The sequence below is a fragment of the Neolamprologus brichardi genome, chromosome 10 (assembly GCF_056152115.1).
Source record: "Neolamprologus brichardi isolate AB-2024 chromosome 10, ASM5615211v1, whole genome shotgun sequence".
NCBI classification, from domain to species: Eukaryota; Metazoa; Chordata; class Actinopteri; order Cichliformes; family Cichlidae; genus Neolamprologus; species Neolamprologus brichardi.
In genome coordinates, this window is record NC_142113.1 from 19,661,818 (window position 1) to 19,675,922 (window position 14,105).

The following is a 14,105-nucleotide window of genomic DNA, read 5'->3' on the forward strand; positions in this document are numbered from 1 at the left end:
TTTATTCCTGTATTGAAAGTTAACTAATGTGCTAATGTTTTATACTTGTGGTATTGTACTTTAGTTAAGTTTCCTTTTATTGTTCTGAGTTTTTGGTTCAAAACATTGCAATGGAGCAGAGTACACAAGAAACTCATGTCCTGTCATGTCATGTCCAAATACTTATAACTTTAGAAGATGAAAAAAGGCAGTTAGAAAGGAAATTAGAAACTTAACTTGAAGATCCAGAAAGACAAGAAGTTAAAACACACATGGGCAAAATTCATGCAGACCTTCAAATACACAAAATAGACCTGCTTCAGCCATAATCTAAACCTGTTGGAGTTGGAGCATGGCCCTTTATTCTACTCCAAACATCAAAAGGAATAACCTTCAGGAGCAGATGGTCTTTTTTTCATTTTCACCTCATTGACAGGGCCTAGAAGCAGAGGAAAATGGTTAAAAATGGCTTTGTTTAAATCCTTTTTAACAGAGGCTAAAAAAGTTTTCCATATAATTAACATTTGTCATCAAGCTATTTCAAGATCTCAAGAAAACAAACATGCGACTTTTCATGGTCATGATAGCCATAAAGAGTCTCAGTAGGATTACTGAGGTCCACTGAAGGTGAAACCATTCTCCTTAAGTGAAGATGCCACTATTAGCTGAGAAAGACACAATGCAGCATCTTCTCTTGACCTGTAAGAAATTAAGACTACAGCTGAATGTGTTGATTAATAAAGGAATGCCAGTTAACTATGACCTGCTGCACAACTATTTATCACTTTTGGAAATAAACTGATGTTTGAAAAGCACATTTCTGGTTTTACTGAACACTCAAAATGCTTTAGGTTAAAAACCCAATTTAACTTTAAATTCATAAAGAGAAAACTACCCCATGGATACTTGTGTTAACTCAATAATTCATATGATAACGAGCTATGTTAATTCTTATTATGTGAAAACAGTGGTACAAGATTATATTAGATCGAGCTTTCAGCCAATGATCATCCATCATATTAAAATAAGCCACTTTCTTTTGGAATAAAGGTCTTAAGGGACTTACAATATATGTGAAAGGTCAGAGAAAGCCTTTACCTGATCTTGGCATCAGCTTTGGTGTAGACAGTGTAGAGGAATTTCTTTTACCTAGATATTAATTACATTATGTTATTGTATTAACATGTCTGACACTCATACTTAAGACAAATGGTAGGGGGTGTAGTCAGGATGTTGGGGGGGAAAAACAGAAACTCCAGAGGACCAGTCTTTTGTCTTTTGAGGACTCTGGGAAGTAGCAAGGGAGTGTGAACTTTAAGGTGTGAAACAGCTGTGTACTGCCTTTTGTTCCTGGAGAAGGTATTTAACTGAGAGGTTGACTTTGGCTCAGTGAGACTCTGCTGACCGTCGGTCCCGCGGCCATGGGGCTCCACAAGCTTGTTTGTATGTTGTGTGCATGAATTAAAGAATGCTAGCTACCGCTCACTGCTCGTCTGCAGGCTTTATTTAAGTGGGAAAACTTCCACAACAAAATGGCGCTGCGAGCAGGGTGGTCCGTGTGGTCGCTGAACAACGGTTCCGTGGACGGGCTGATCACCCCTGAGGGAAAAGGTACCTTTGTCCTACCAGCTGTTGAAGCGAAGGAAATGGAGGAGTCACGGAGCCGTGTGTTTCAGTCACCACCGAGATCATCGATTTTGAGGGGACTTCTGCAGATGGGTGAGTTGTAGCTAACTTTGTATACAGTTATGAGGAGTTTTTTGTCTGGCCGAGGGGGGGAACGCTGGCCGACCCCGGAGTTCGAGTCTCCGGGAGGAAAACCTGGTGGTTTGAGGCCCCAGGCTTGTGTTGGGTACGGCTCATCACAAGGGCATTGGCTCGAGCGCGCTGTTGGGGAGAAGCCGGCCCAGACCTGTGTTCGGTCCAAGAACGTCACAGGGACAGCAACTCGGGTACACTGTCGGAATCCATTTCCGTGTACTATAGTGCACGGAGTGGCGGTGTTCGTTCCTTGGTCCGTAGAAGGCAAGGGCCTCACGGGGGACGCCTCGTGTAGTAAAATGGGATCTAGATCCAGTAGATCGGCAGACGTTCCACCAGGCGGCCAGAGACAAAACTCAATACGTGACTGTATGGTAAGAATTGAGTAAATGTGTAGTGTGTAAGATTGCGGAGAATGGTTGTGTGGGAAACGTTGATGTGTGTGTAAAAACAGTGAAAAATGGGGTTACAAAATGTTGAAAATGGGGAACAAAAACAAAAACAAAAAAAAAAAAAAGAGAGGAGTGTAGAAATGTGTGTAACAGTTGTTTCCAACTAGAGGGAGAAGGTGGTACTGCAGGCCACCAGCTCCCGTAGGGTGGACACACACAAAAAATTTTTTTTAGCAGAATTGTTGATAAAATAAGCAAAATAGGAAGAGGGTTTGGTGTTTTTCAACGTAGAACAACTACAATCTCTCTGGGTTTTTAAGAAAGGGGAATTCAGAACTAGAGAGGGGAGAGGTGTTGTTTTAAGCAATGAGAAGAATGATCAAAATGTCTCAGTGTGTCACTTGCAGGTGAAGAGCAGACCTGGATCAATTTTCCACGTACAGCAGTCGGAAGAAAATTATAGGTTAACATCATTAGAAACACTCAAGCCAAGTTTTGGTTAAATTGTTTTACAGCTTAACTTCCACGTGTTTGTCACCCTGAGAACACAAGCTCCAAGAATCTCTCCCTGAAGACAAGAAATGCAGTTCCAGAACAACGAGATGGATCTCAACAGCTCACAGCAGCATCCTGAGCAGTGAAGAAAAGGTCCAGCAGCAACAGCTGTGCAAGACAGCGACAGCAAGGAGAAAAATGGCATCATCATGACTGGATGGATGGATGTGCATTTCCAACGAGCTGCAACTTCACTGTGTGAATGGACTTTTGAAAAGACTGCTTGAGTTGGACATTTGCCACTTTCAGCGCAAAAATGGCAAAATGACACAGTGGAAAACACAGGACAAAGCTGAAAGACAACTGACTCTCACTGGACTGCTGCAAGGGGAGAGATGAGATGAGACCACAGTCAAAGGAGAAGGGGACAACATGGAGGAATGCTGTTGTAGTGTGGGAATGAAATTTGGGTTTAGGAAAACTGGGAAGGAAAAAAACGACTGCCTTGCGTGGAGAATTGAAAAGTGTCTGGAGCACCGCAAAGAGGAGAGGTACACAAAAAATAACACAAACAGAAAAATGCATTAATCCTACTAACACAAACACACATGCAATGAAGCTCATGAAGACCAAATAGCATTTTAAGCATGCATTTCTGTTACCATCATCTTGTCCGGTTAGCTTAGTAGGTTAAGAAATGATACATAGACTAGTGAACTAGTATTATTTTTGGGGAAGGATGATTGAATCAGCGGTGAACAGAATGCTGCGGGAGGGTCAGATGAGTGGGGACTAATAGATTATTGAGTTTCTGGTTTCTGATGTGTGAGGGAGGTCTTATCGTGACACACATCTGGGTACATGGGGAAAAACAAAAACTCATTTTCTAATAGAATATTGCTGTTGTGTGAGGTGTGTGACTGGTGGATGAAAGTTTTGGGGATTTACTGATGCATTTTCTTTTGGTACCACTTTGAACCTGCCAATTAGTTTTGTTTTTTCATCATTCTAACAGAGTACGCTTAGACAACTTCTAAACTAGGCCTTCATATTTTTTGATTTTTAACAGTGCACTGAGATTTTTTTGTTTGGCAATTTTCTCTTTTTCAAGCAGGCCTGCAAGATCAGAAACGAAAGCGCTATACAACATGTTGAACAATCGCAAGTGAGCTTCTCCAAAATTAAAATGGGCTCAGGAGAAAGCCACTTATTTGGGACAATCAGAAAACAAGTCCCTGTCAAAAAGGATTCAGCGAGGTAATCCAGTCTAAATTCTTTTTTTTCCTTTTTTTGAACTGACGTCATTGCTGGCAGTAGAAACTTATTGCGACACAAGAGGTTCTGCTATCAGCAATAAACACGGGGATTGACTGGACTGACCAAAACCTGACTGACTTGACACCAATATGCAAGATTGCACCTCCACCCAGAGAGACAAAAGGGTGGATGTATATATGTATGTTTCTTTTTACAGGAGCAGAAAGGTGACAGCAACATCCTGGGTTGCATGGGCTTTTGAGCCGTGCTGACTTAACCTTTTAAATGCCACTTTCTGTGTCTTTGTGAATTTACCAGGGGTGTGTTATTCATGACCTTGTATTGTTTACAATGCAGAGGTCACTGTGAGAAAGTGTGCATACAGACGCGCTGCGCTAACATCTATATCACTTTTTCCACAGCAGAGAGCATAATCATATGATCTAATCACATGATTTACAGCAGGACACACCACTGGCTAATGTTTTTTTTTCTTACGACAGGGCCTGGAGTAAAGCTACTTCAGGGGAGAAGCCCTGAGAATTTTTAAGAGACAGTGCACAACTTTATTGTGTATGTCTAATTGTGCTAAGCTAACATAGGGCAAAAGAGGGTTTTTTCCGGGGAAGTTTTCATTTTCAAATTGCAGGAACCGTGACATGAGGGATATGGAAGGATTGACTGAGGCACAGATGCAAACTGTGACTAGGAGAGAACACTTCAAGTGGACCAGTGAGAAGCAGGGACCATCTGCAGGACAACAGACAAACGACAGTGGGCTTCCAAAGGATTGTCATGAGGAGATTTTGAACAGCAAAATCTTAAAATAAAATGAAAGAGTTTCGTCGTTGACGCTGAGGAAGACAACTAAGGTGTACGACGTGCTCTGCCTTAAATCTACAGCCGCGTTGGAACAGAAATCGAGGGATGGAGAGAGCGTGCCAAGCTCCAAAAGTGACAGCGCAAGGAAGATCAGCGTTGGAATTATGACTCTGTAAATGGCACAGACACCAGGAGCCATGACTGTGACAGAGAATGACCACCTAATGCTGTTTCACTTTGCCATGCAAAGTACTTTGACACTCTGGAGAAGACCTTTCCTCTGTATCATTGTTGTTTCCATTTGCATGTGGGAGCTTAGATTGTGGGGAAGATTAAAGATGAACAAAGGGTGGTGGGAGAACAGTGAAGTGAGGATACACAGTGTGAAACTCCTTTAAGTGTACAATAATGTTGATGTGATATACAGAATGTCAGGAAAGAAATTCTGGTTTTAATGTGATTCTTGATTTTAGAATCAAAGGGTGGGATTGTAGAGGAATTTCTTTTACCTAGATATTAATTACATTATGTTATTGTATTAACATGTCTGACACTCATACTTAAGACAAATGGTAGGGGGTGTAGTCAGGATGTTGGGGGGAAAAACAGAAACTCCAGAGGACCAGTCTTTTGTCTTTTGAGGACTCTGGGAAGTAGCAAGGGAGTGTGAACTTTAAGGTGTGAAACAGCTGTGTACTGCCTTTTGTTCCTGGAGAAGGTATTTAACTGAGAGGTTGACTTTGGCTCAGTGAGACTCTGCTGACCGTCGGTCCCGCGGCCATGGGGCTCCACAAGCTTGTTTGTATGTTGTGTGCATGAATTAAAGAATGCTAGCTACCGCTCACTGCTCGTCTGCAGGCTTTATTTAAGTGGGAAAACTTCCACAACAACAGTAAGAATAAAGTCTGCAGTGATGTTGGGTTCATACGTGAACGGGACGATCACATACTCTCCAGGTTCCAGACTGTAGAGTTCAATCACCTCTATGAAACCTTGATAACGGGTTGGTCTCTTTACACTACTGTTGGTTTTAAAGAAATCAGATCCCAGGCGTCCTTGTGGGGTCTGGGAGAAATATGAAGGAATGTATATGATGAAATTATTTCCCAAGTTTCAGTGTATGTTGTTCAAGTTAAATCAATGCTGACTTTACTCTCAGGCAAAGTTTATTTATCATTGTTTGTATTTACCCCTGGTGGTACCTGTTGATTGTAAAATGGGAACAATCATCCAGGTAAGTAAATCTCCAAAAGTTGATTCTGTTCATCTAGACGTAGCTTTTTGTGGGAGAAACGTTTCGTCACTCATCCAAGTGACTTCTTCAGTCTCAGCTGATTGCAGGTTTCCACAATCTTATAAACTGTACATTTGCATAATGACTGAAACCAGCCCACTGAAGGAACACATCACTTAGTGATGACAATAACATTATCATCCTTCAGGCTGACAAGGGTAGGTGCACAGTATTGCTAAACCAGAAAGACTATCATGAGAAAATTTTGTCACTACTCAGTGATGAAAATACTTATGAGCCCCTGAAACGAGACCCAGGAAGTGGCTACAGGAAGAGAGTGATAGACTATCTGAAGCAGTTAGAACAAGACAAGGCTATTGACCAGACCTCATACCACAGGCTGCACCCAGGGGAGTCTACAACAAGTCTGTATGGTTTACCGGTTTACTGGATTTTGTTGAGAAGGTGAGAGATGTCATTATGGAGGCAGATGAAACCATGGTCTCGTACGACGTTACATCTCTCTTCACTTGCATCCCAGTCACGGAAGGATTGGAGGTAGTTCGTAAGAGATTACAGGACGACCCCAACCTCAGCAACAGGACCACTCTCAGCATCGACCAAGTGTGTTTGCTTTTGGAACTGTGTCGTCATTCCACCTACTTCACATACAAGGGTCAGTTCTACAGGCAGAAACATGGGTGTGCATGGGCACCCCAGTTTCACCCATCATGGCCAATTTGTACATGGAAGAAGTGGAAAACAGGGCTTTGCTATCCTACCCTGGAACACCACCAAGCCATTGGTTCAGATATGTGGATGACACCTGGGTGAAAATCAAATCTCAGGACGTACCACAATTCACATTAACTCGGTGGACCGACACATCAAATTCACCAGGGAGGATATGAAAGTGGCAGGTTAGCCTTCTTAGACTGTGAGATTTCCATCAGTAATGGGGGACATCTAAAAGCTGACGTGTACCGTAAACCTACGAATACAGATCAGTATTTAAGGTTTGACTCTCATCATCCACTGGAGCACAAACTGGATGTCATTAGGACGCTACAACACAGAGCGAACACCATCCCCACTGACACAGCGGCCAGGGAGGCAGAAGAACAGTACATCAAAAAGGCCCTGAGTAAATGTGGTTATCCCAGCTGGACTTTTGTCAAAGCTGGAAAGGCACCTAAAGAAAGCTCCAGCCGATCCAGGAGAGAAGGACAACTGCTGCCCAAGCGAAAACCTGTAGTGATCCCGTATGTGTCAGGAGTATCGGAGCAGTTGAGACGCATTTTTTCTAAACACCGGGTCTCTGTGGCTTTTAAACCCCAAAACACGCTGCGCCAAAAATTGGTCCACCCCAAGGATTGGGTCCCCCGACACAAACAGAGTAACATAGTGTACGCTGTTAAGTGCAGGAGGATTGCCAGGATTTATACATCGGGGAAACCAAACAACCTCTGGCGAAGCGGATGGCACAACACAGAAGAGCTACCTCGTCAGGCCAGGACTCCACAGTCTATTTACACCTACAGGCCAGTGAACACTCTTTCAATGATGAGGATGTACACATGTTGGACAGGGAGGAACACTGGTTTGAGCGTGGAGTCAAGAAGGACATTTATGTGAAAAGGGAAAGACCATCTCTGAATCGAGGAGGGGGTACATCTTTCGCCTTCTTACAATGCTGTGATTGCAGGCATTCCCCAACTCTCTGTGAATGGTACTCATGGCCATTAATCAGTGGCCATTGATCAGTGGGCTTTGATCAGTGGGTTTTGGTCAGTGGTTGTTGATCAATGGTCATGAGAATTTGCATAATTAAGATTAAGGAACTGACCACCCAGCCCATTGTTCCTTCAGTGGGCTGGTTTCAGCCATTATGCAAATGTACTGTTTATAAGATTTGGGGAAACCTGCAGTCAGCTGAGACTGAAGAAGTCACTTTGATGAGTGACGAAACGTTTCTCCAACAAAACGCTACGTCCAGAGGAACAGAATCAACTTTTGGACTTTCAATCATTCAACAGTTCTGGCAGCAGAAAGACTTGTTTCCATAGTAACATTTAATAATGAATTTGAAGGCAAATGCTTCTAAAAGGGTTTTTTCTGTTTGTATTTTTTAAATATTACTAACTTAGCTCTACTGTTATGTAAGTTGTGGTTCTTTAGTAGTAATGTCATAGATCTGGTTGTTAAAAATGTGCTTCAATAAATTTGTTTCACAGCCTTCATTATTCAATTGTAGTATTTAACAATTATTTATATCTCAGAGAGAACATTTTAAGTAAATACCTTATAGATGAGAACTACAACATCTTCGATTTTCATCTGACTGCGATGCTCCTGCGGAGATTTCTGCATCAGGGAGACCAAGACGTTTTTGTCTTCTGGCTCCTCCTTGTCAATAACGCTCACCTGGATGCGATACTGAGGGTTTGTTGCAAAGGTGGCTACAAAGAACGAGGGAACATTAATCCTGTTAGTTACATGTTTAGAAATTTATGGTGGGTTTAGTGTTTGCACAGATAAAAGAAACACATAAAAACTCATTGTTGTTGTAGTGATAGTTATAATTAAAAAAGAAAAACTGGTCTCACGGTCATTCCACTTGCCACCTGCAGAGATCCCTGCTACCCAGCTGCCGTCATAAATCATGCATTTCCACTGACATTTAAAGTCTCCATCAAGAAAGATGTTACCTTCAAAAAATGGGAACAAAAGTCCTCAAACTCCATCCTAAAGAAAATGATTAGCAGAGAGAGATAAAAAAAAAAAAAAGAGATAAAAAACACAACCAAAAACACACGAACTTTACCAAAGTTCTTCATGTGGGACTTTTAATTAAACTCATTTACCAGAACTCCCCATCGTCACGGTCGAAACACATTTTTCGAACTTCTGGCTCTACTTTGTCCCACATATCTGACCTGAGAACATGAAACAAGTTAGTTCATGACAGACTTTCAAGCAGAAAAGCAAACGTGTATTTTAATAATAAAAATATATATGGCATATATATTATAGCTAGGTAGGCTCTTTCTCTACACTGTTATATTTGTGCCACAAAACCAGGCAATCCCAGACTTGGATGCAAAAAAATCTGATTGGCTGTTCTGGTCTCCAATCAGCTCGAAATGACGAAATGCAATATCCCAGAATCCATTTCGTCCAAAACTCAAACGAGGCAGTGGCGGAGGAACACAGAGTGGCAGAGTTTGAAATATTACTCTTTCTGGGTCACAAAATAAACTTTTAAGATATTTTCATGCAAGAATGGTGCTGTGTGAACTTCAAATATCTGCTCGATTTATCAAGACATCACATATTTGCATAAGTGCTCTGACATTTTCGGAGATGCCTGTTTACCACCAGCTGACCGGGTGGTCACTCGGGTTAAACATAATATATAAAGCTGAAGTTGAGCTGAAAGGGACGCAGTTTGTCTAGGATGGAAAAAGACACAAAGGTGGATTTATTCTGTTGTTACGCTGCACAGCTGCCTCTTCTTCTCTCATTCTCTCCCCTCTCTCTCCTGTTGCTACTTTAATCATGAAACGGATCAATGATCAGCTGATCGGCTTTTCTCTCTTGTTTGTTTATCGCCCACTTTGCGCCAGAAAGAGGAAACCGCCGGATGTCACGCTAAACAGCAGCACGTTTAACCTTGATCAGCTGTTGTTAGAATTTATTTAATATTCATTTCTAGTATCAGCTGAGGTTTGCTGGAGCCACAGCTGTAAAACCTGCTGGTCATGATATCGGTTTGGTTATCTGGTGAGAGGGAAACATGAAGATGAAACCAGGAGATGTCCTTACTGAATCATCAGAGCTGAACAGGTGATGGAGAAACAGGTTTACCTTTTAGGTGACATGAATGAGTTGAAGGGAAGTTATAAACTGTTTCTGAGAGACAAATAACACCAGGATCCTTTTCTACGTAGCTGACAGCTGGTAACTGTGCAGGTGCGGATCTAGCAAAGTTTTGCCAGGGGGGCCAGGGAAAGGGGGCCACAAAGAAATACTTTCTTATTCTCATTTAAAATTTAAAATGTCTGGCTGTTATTAAATAATTATCTGAAGCTTACAACCAAAATTTTTATCTGACATAAAATGTATGGAAATCATACATATACCAACAACCATCACTGTCACAACAGCGTTTGTTTTCATTCAAAGGCTTTATGGCTTACCTGGTGGGCTGGTCTTTAGTCAAAATGCCCGGGCTATTTTTTTTGTCCCGGTCCAGCCCTGGGCACGACATGCAGTGAATTAATCTGAGAAGGTGCATCAAAAAATAAATGGCCGCGCCAGCGGTGCACATCGCAAATCAGCTCGCATAGACACATTAGTTGTGCCTCTTCTTAATGACGGTATCTTAGCTAACAACCCCAACTACCAGATTCAACTTGTAATTGGCTAAAAATAACTTAGCCTACTGGTGAGAGGGACGTTGTTAGCTGGCAGTTTTTTCAAGTAATGTTGAAATTTCCACATTCCAACACTTCAAAAGCTTCAGGAGCTTTCTGCTTAGCACAGCATCAGCACCACGGAAATACACGGATACATCCGGAGACTCGAGACAATGCATTTTTGGGACTTTCAGGTGTATGGACCAATGTTTTATTTTCTGAACAAACCAGAAATCTTTAATGAGCAGCTAGATTTGTCTCGCATTAACTGGCTGAGTTAATGCCAGTGAATGCAACATTAAAGCAGCTGGAATCCACAGCTGTGTGTGTTCATGGAGCTTGCATTTTCACCTGCTGGACATCACTACCTGACAAGTTTAACTGTCTTCAGAACATTGCAGAGGCCTTATTGACAGTATTTGGCTCTACATATCTGTGTGAGCAGGTTTTCTCTCACACGAGTGTCAGAGACATGCCATATTGGCTTAGTTTATTTTTCTTATCATTGTTGTGAGGAGACCATAAATAGCATTTGTATTTTCTGTTGTACAGTTCATTTGCTGTTATGGAGTTCTTGTTATGGATAAAAAGTGTCTTTTTTTTGTTTCAAAATAGCTGATAACTATTCGCTGATAGCTGCCAACATCTGCAAACAAGTATAATTCTATAAAGTGGTTCTATATATTGTGTAACTGTTCATATAGAGCGTTATTAAATTTATTGCTAATGCAATCATATGGCACACTGACTTCTGAGGAAATTTTAAATGGCACTCGCCATCAGAAAGGTTGTCTACCCCTGCTGTATAGGAATCCTGTACATCACCAAGTCTCAGGTTTCAGATGATGAAGTATTCAAAGTCTTTGCAATTTTAAGTTCTTGCTTTTGTAATAAAACACAATACACTGCAGCCTTTATTATAAAATATTGTTAAATGTCGTCTTGATGCATGCTCAATCATCCAGGTAAGTAATTCTCCAAAAGTTGATTCTGTTCCTATGAACGTAGCATTGTCAGTTTCATTATTTCATCATAACAGAAGCAGCCAGTTTTTCATGGGCTTATGGGCAGGAATAGAAATTTACCTATGTGTAACAAATCCACATCTGTCCACTAGTTCAGCTGGGAGTGCACACACCATGCAGACAAACATCCTTCATGGATGCTCAAGTTCTTTTCCTTTACCTGCAGAAGGAAAAGGTTAGTGTGTGAGTTTGGTTCATTTGTTTTGACATGCATCAGAACTACATGGGTTCAGAACTATTAAGCCAACCTTAGATGGTGGTTTGTCATCCTCTCAATCTGGCATCTTGTGAGTAGCCTAAGGAGCAAACACAAGTTAACTTCTACTTGTCATGTGAACAGACTGATTGCCACAGAGTTATGAGACTGAACGGTGAGCATGATAAATTGTTAGTTATCACATCCAATGGCACTTTCTATTTACAGTTTTCATCATGTGTAATGCAAATAGATAGAGCCACTTCATGGTCACTTACCTTCCAAGGACACAAGGCGACCAGAGGAGGACTTGAACAGCATGATTTTTAAATTCGTACTGTGACCCCAAAGCCATAGATCCACCTGAGAGCGAGAGGAAAATATTTTTTTAAGGCTATGGTGTTCATATTGCTACTTCAGCTTTCTTCACATTTTGTTGGAGAAAACATCACTCCACGTGAGTGAGTGAGTTGTTTATGTTTATGTCAACATACATGATTTTCTTTCACATTTTGGCATCTAATTACCAGCTAATAGCTGCATTATAGCGGTCATCACCTGCTTTTGTTTGTTATTAATTTTTTTTATGTTTGTTTAAATGCATGCTCAAGCTAGTAATTTATGTTTGCCCACTTAATTGTGAATTTGATGAACATAAAAATAAATATTTTAAATGCAGCTACTTCTTAATATAAAATGTGGCCTGTGACCGCACAGTGGCGCTGTTTGACAGCTAACTCTGTGTCTCGTCACTCATTTCAGAGTATGTGGACTTCTACCTGAGGCTGTGGAGCCATCATTTTGTTCTGGATTTGTTTCCTCGCAAGACTTTGGAAATCACATCACATCTTCTGAGTGCTTCAGTTAAAGTTTTTGAAAGCTTGCTTCCTGCAACTTTTGCTGAGAATCCATTCAAACCCCTGTTTGTTAAACAGAAAAGCTTCATGTGTTTATTTATTTATACATTACATTATGGTGTGTGTTTGTGCATGTGTGTGCATCAATCAGCTGCATCAGCATGTTGCCACCTGTGAATAAGGATTGGGTTATTACAGCTCCCAAAGGTGATAATGTCAGGGTCCTGGGTCTGAGCAACCCAGGGAACTTTTGGTGTTGCTGTCCCTCGTTCTCCCTGCTTAAAGGTACGTGTGTGTGCGCGTGTGTGGATGCAGGTATATCTGGGAGCACCTGTTTACAGGTGTCTTCAGGCCTGGTGGGTGTGCCCTGCCAGGTGGCTGGCCACAGCTAATGAAATGATCACACACCTGCAGCTGATCAAGCATCATTGGGGGAGCTACTAAGCAGTGTGGCTGAGAGCTCCTCGACGCTGGACCGTTAAGTGACTTCCCATCAGTTTCTCAGCAAATGTGCAAAGCAAGTGCTAGTCTGCCGTTGTTTGAAGGTACTCACGGCTGCCTCTGTGTGTGTGTTTCCCAGGAGGATTTGGGGAAACGAGGAAGCAGCAGACAGAGTGTACACAGGGAACGGAGACAGAGCACGGGTGTAGGGAGAAGACACGGAATGGGAGTCGAGATCGCACTTGGGATTTATTGTTGTTTGGATTTTTACATCACTGTAAATAAACGCACAGCCATCAAAGAGTCCAGCATTTTGGTCCTCCTTTCATCACATCGCCACGGTTGGCCACTGCTAACCGTGACAGACAGACACACACACACACACACAAACTTTCTCTAGTTTTCATGTCTTAGTGAGGACATCTCATTGAAATAATGCTTTCCTTAGCCACTTACCTGAACCATCAAAAATGAATGTCTAATCCTAACACTTGGCCTAAACCTACCTATAATCTAATTGTAACCTTACAATAAAACCCCGTTTTGACTCTCAAAAATGCCTTTAAACTCGTGGGAATGGGCATGTTTTCCCCATAAGTGACTGTTGGTCCCCACAGGTATCCGGTCTTTAAGGCTACGTCAACACTAGCCCGGATAGATTTGAAAACGTCGTTTTCATCTGAAAAGGCTTTGCAACCCAGAAAGAGAAATAAGAGTAATATTAAAACTAAGTAGCTGCCGCCATTGTTGGAAGCTGGAACTGGCTGGGCTGAGCTATGAATTTGGCGATATTGTTTTTCAATTTTGTTGTCCGGGTGGGAAATCGGGAGAAGGTGGCTCTGGGAGACTTTCGGGAGGGGCACTGAAATTCTGGATTCTCCCGGGAAAAATCGGGAGGGTTGGCATATATGGTTGTGGCAACATCACAACATAACCTTGTCAAGCACCTCAGAGTAAATCATATCACAGAATATGACGAGCGTATGTTGAGGCGAACTGAAGAGGAGGACAGGGACAGGTGACGTCTCTCACGGAGTCCTTTAGTGCTGCAGGCAGGCACAACTTAAGTTTTTTTATTTCTATATGATGAACCCTGCATTATTAAGTTATAAGAACAAGTAATCTGATGTCCTGTAATCATTATGACGCTATAATTTGAGATACAATAAATAAAATAAGTTTTTGTACAAAGTATCGGTATCGGATCAGTATCGTCGATACCACCCTG